This window comes from Triticum urartu, unplaced genomic scaffold, assembly GCF_003073215.2.
Source record: "Triticum urartu cultivar G1812 unplaced genomic scaffold, Tu2.1 TuUngrouped_contig_8781, whole genome shotgun sequence".
Lineage (NCBI taxonomy): Eukaryota > Viridiplantae > Streptophyta > Magnoliopsida > Poales > Poaceae > Triticum > Triticum urartu.
The window spans coordinates 7854-13073 of NW_024119765.1; the positions used below are offsets into that span (position 1 = coordinate 7854).

At 42.2% G+C, this 5220-nt stretch overlaps 1 long non-coding RNA gene across 1 annotated transcript; it reads right to left on the minus strand.

The window, feature by feature from the left end:
• Positions 1-3710: 3710 nt before the first annotated feature.
• LOC125532011 lies at positions 3711-5220 on the minus strand. The gene is made up of 4 exons (XR_007293672.1): positions 5142-5220; positions 4538-4725; positions 4307-4447; positions 3711-4214 (listed from the first exon to the last, which is right to left on the minus strand). It is a non-coding gene; the product is annotated as an uncharacterized LOC125532011 (long non-coding RNA).

Consider the following 5220-nt stretch of genomic DNA (forward strand, 5'->3'; position numbering starts at 1 on the left):
CGTGTAAACAGTAGTAGCGCATGTTAGTGGGTTGAAGAATTTTTATTTTCCCTGACAGGACCATTTTTGGGTAAAGAAGGATGGATGTGTGATTAAATAAAAAATAAGGGTCTTTTTTGCAAAAGATCATTCCACGTAAGCACCTGAGAGGCAGGTCCCAACGGTCAAATACAATGTCGTACGTGGCTTAGACTCTTTTGCAACAGACTGCCTCAAACATGGTACTGTCTTGTAAAAATTACAAAAAGTGATACCAATTTATACGCGCTGCCCCAATTGTGGTACTTTCGTGTGACTAACTCTATGCTATTGGTAAGCGGTGCCTGAGAGCCAGGCCCGTGTAAACAGTAGTAGCGCATGTTAGTGGGTTGAAGAATTTTTATTTTCCCTGACAGGACCATTTTTGGGTAAAGAAGGATGGATGTGTGATTAAATAAAAAATAAGGGTCTTTTTTGCAAAAGATCATTCCACGTAAGCACCTGAGAGGCAGGTCCCAACGGTCAAATACAATGTCGTACGTGGCTTAGACTCTTTTGCAACAGACTGCCTCAAACATGGTACTGTCTTGTAAAAATTACAAAAAGTGATACCAATTTATACGCGCTGCCCCAATTGTGGTACTTTCGTGTGACTAACTCTATGCTATTGGTAAGCGGTGCCTGAGAGCCAGGCCCGTGTAAACAGTAGTAGCGCATGTTAGTGGGTTGAAGAATTTTTATTTTCCCTGACAGGACCATTTTTGGGTAAAGAAGGATGGATGTGTGATTAAATAAAAAATAAGGGTCTTTTTTGCAAAAGATCATTCCACGTAAGCACCTGAGAGGCAGGTCCCAACGGTCAAATACAATGTCGTACGTGGCTTAGACTCTTTTGCAACAGACTGCCTCAAACATGGTACTGTCTTGTAAAAATTACAAAAAGTGATACCAATTTATACGCGCTGCCCCAATTGTGGTACTTTCGTGTGACTAACTCTATGCTATTGGTAAGCGGTGCCTGAGAGCCAGGCCCGTGTAAACAGTAGTAGCGCATGTTAGTGGGTTGAAGAATTTTTATTTTCCCTGACAGGACCATTTTTGGGTAAAGAAGGATGGATGTGTGATTAAATAAAAAATAAGGGTCTTTTTTGCAAAAGATCATTCCACGTAAGCACCTGAGAGGCAGGTCCCAACGGTCAAATACAATGTCGTACGTGGCTTAGACTCTTTTGCAACAGACTGCCTCAAACATGGTACTGTCTTGTAAAAATTACAAAAAGTGATACCAATTTATACGCGCTGCCCCAATTGTGGTACTTTCGTGTGACTAACTCTATGCTATTGGTAAGCGGTGCCTGAGAGCCAGGCCCGTGTAAACAGTAGTAGCGCATGTTAGTGGGTTGAAGAATTTTTATTTTCCCTGACAGGACCATTTTTGGGTAAAGAAGGATGGATGTGTGATTAAATAAAAAATAAGGGTCTTTTTTGCAAAAGATCATTCCACGTAAGCACCTGAGAGGCAGGTCCCAACGGTCAAATACAATGTCGTACGTGGCTTAGACTCTTTTGCAACAGACTGCCTCAAACATGGTACTGTCTTGTAAAAATTACAAAAAGTGATACCAATTTATACGCGCTGCCCCAATTGTGGTACTTTCGTGTGACTAACTCTATGCTATTGGTAAGCGGTGCCTGAGAGCCAGGCCCGTGTAAACAGTAGTAGCGCATGTTAGTGGGTTGAAGAATTTTTATTTTCCCTGACAGGACCATTTTTGGGTAAAGAAGGATGGATGTGTGATTAAATAAAAAATAAGGGTCTTTTTTGCAAAAGATCATTCCACGTAAGCACCTGAGAGGCAGGTCCCAACGGTCAAATACAATGTCGTACGTGGCTTAGACTCTTTTGCAACAGACTGCCTCAAACATGGTACTGTCTTGTAAAAATTACAAAAAGTGATACCAATTTATACGCGCTGCCCCAATTGTGGTACTTTCGTGTGACTAACTCTATGCTATTGGTAAGCGGTGCCTGAGAGCCAGGCCCGTGTAAACAGTAGTAGCGCATGTTAGTGGGTTGAAGAATTTTTATTTTCCCTGACAGGACCATTTTTGGGTAAAGAAGGATGGATGTGTGATTAAATAAAAAATAAGGGTCTTTTTTGCAAAAGATCATTCCACGTAAGCACCTGAGAGGCAGGTCCCAACGGTCAAATACAATGTCGTACGTGGCTTAGACTCTTTTGCAACAGACTGCCTCAAACATGGTACTGTCTTGTAAAAATTACAAAAAGTGATACCAATTTATACGCGCTGCCCCAATTGTGGTACTTTCGTGTGACTAACTCTATGCTATTGGTAAGCGGTGCCTGAGAGCCAGGCCCGTGTAAACAGTAGTAGCGCATGTTAGTGGGTTGAAGAATTTTTATTTTCCCTGACAGGACCATTTTTGGGTAAAGAAGGATGGATGTGTGATTAAATAAAAAATAAGGGTCTTTTTTGCAAAAGATCATTCCACGTAAGCACCTGAGAGGCAGGTCCCAACGGTCAAATACAATGTCGTACGTGGCTTAGACTCTTTTGCAACAGACTGCCTCAAACATGGTACTGTCTTGTAAAAATTACAAAAAGTGATACCAATTTATACGCGCTGCCCCAATTGTGGTACTTTCGTGTGACTAACTCTATGCTATTGGTAAGCGGTGCCTGAGAGCCAGGCCCGTGTAAACAGTAGTAGCGCATGTTAGTGGGTTGAAGAATTTTTATTTTCCCTGACAGGACCATTTTTGGGTAAAGAAGGATGGATGTGTGATTAAATAAAAAATAAGGGTCTTTTTTGCAAAAGATCATTCCACGTAAGCACCTGAGAGGCAGGTCCCAACGGTCAAATACAATGTCGTACGTGGCTTAGACTCTTTTGCAACAGACTGCCTCAAACATGGTACTGTCTTGTAAAAATTACAAAAAGTGATACCAATTTATACGCGCTGCCCCAATTGTGGTACTTTCGTGTGACTAACTCTATGCTATTGGTAAGCGGTGCCTGAGAGCCAGGCCCGTGTAAACAGTAGTAGCGCATGTTAGTGGGTTGAAGAATTTTTATTTTCCCTGACAGGACCATTTTTGGGTAAAGAAGGATGGATGTGTGATTAAATAAAAAATAAGGGTCTTTTTTGCAAAAGATCATTCCACGTAAGCACCTGAGAGGCAGGTCCCAACGGTCAAATACAATGTCGTACGTGGCTTAGACTCTTTTGCAACAGACTGCCTCAAACATGGTACTGTCTTGTAAAAATTACAAAAAGTGATACCAATTTATACGCGCTGCCCCAATTGTGGTACTTTCGTGTGACTAACTCTATGCTATTGGTAAGCGGTGCCTGAGAGCCAGGCCCGTGTAAACAGTAGTAGCGCATGTTAGTGGGTTGAAGAATTTTTATTTTCCCTGACAGGACCATTTTTGGGTAAAGAAGGATGGATGTGTGATTAAATAAAAAATAAGGGTCTTTTTTGCAAAAGATCATTCCACGTAAGCACCTGAGAGGCAGGTCCCAACGGTCAAATACAATGTCGTACGTGGCTTAGACTCTTTTGCAACAGACTGCCTCAAACATGGTACTGTCTTGTAAAAATTACAAAAAGTGATACCAATTTATACGCGCTGCCCCAATTGTGGTACTTTCGTGTGACTAACTCTATGCTATTGGTAAGCGGTGCCTGGGTGTTGCCGCTAAATGATTTCATGTACAATTTGCCACTATAGCTCCGCTATAGCTGTTTTTAAGGGTCGCCGCTAAATGCCATAGCCCGCTATTTAAAGAGTTGTGTAAATGGAAGGCGGATACAAGTCGCATCTGGGTTGAGTTTGAATAAGACATTATATCTCATCAGATTTTAAATTGGTGTTGTATTGCATTTGAGTTGGGATGTATCGGACCCGTCCGATGTTGTTCTTGACTAGTTTTTCTAGTGGAACTTGTTCTATCTAACTGTGTTTAATCTTCTGATGTATGACGCGCAAAGCTTTTGTGTGTTTACAAAAAAAAAGGGGGGGGATTCAATATGCATATCTTCTATTCTACAAAAAAAAAGATGGAGAAGGGATATTCAATACTCACCATACTTCAGGAGGTCATCACAACACCATCTCAAGTGCAATGCCAGTCTGGTCCGGGTGGCGCTTGCTCCGGTCGTGAAGGCACTTCAGACTTCAAGATTAGGAAGCCCACGTGCACTACCTGGCATATAATTAAGAAAGAGAGACTATAAGCATCATATTCGGGATTATTTTCCAACGTCTATCAGTGGGGCTAATGTAACTTCTCCGTACAAGTTCCGAGGCATTCATGGTTATGCAACACCCTGTGCGCACATAAATACCATACCAGCCTCCATCTTCCGTCCTTAACAGGCTTAGCATCGCAGGGCACTTTGTTCTAGCGGATGAACTGTTCTCCCTGTCCGGCTTGCCCTGCAGAAACACCACCATGTAAATTCATACTCCTGCACATAAATCTGCAAGCACTTCATTCCAGTAGAAAGGGAAAAAATAGGGACTCACTGCACAACTGCAAACAATCTCTGGGACGTTTTGGTGACACTTTCCTGATACGAACACCATACTCCCACGAGTACAGATTGCAGAATTCGCTCCTTGAGGAAAACTCCTGATTGCCGCCACGAGTGGAGGTACATGGTTTACAATGACCACTCTTCATCACGTACAGCACTACAGCTGGATGGTGCTGCCTGAAAAATGCCACCAAGACATACAAACCCACTAAAAACGATCACTATTGACTTTTTAGTGCTGATCAGAACCACAAACCATATCCGCAGGGAAAAGGATAGGGTTGAAATTGGAGGAGAAAAATAAGTGCACGCTATTATAGTTGGATTTTTTTCCTTGATTCAAAAACTTTAATTGGATTTGGGGATATGGATAATGTCTCTGCAAAAACAAATGCTGGATTTGTTTCCAGTAAGAGTTTTTTGCATGTATCTATCATGGAATGCACTTTTCTGAGCGAAAACTACAGGGCACACCAAGCTGGTCTTGTTCTCCGATAATAATAAGGAAACATCGAACAGGTGAACAGCAGTTAAGTAATTCGCAGAATTCTTCATACTGCAATTCAGTATCAACAAAGACAAAAAGGTTGTACCTGCGCTTCCACCCACCCGGGACACGTTGAGAGATGCATCCACAGAGCGGTTCGGATCAGGGACAACTGGACCGGCAGG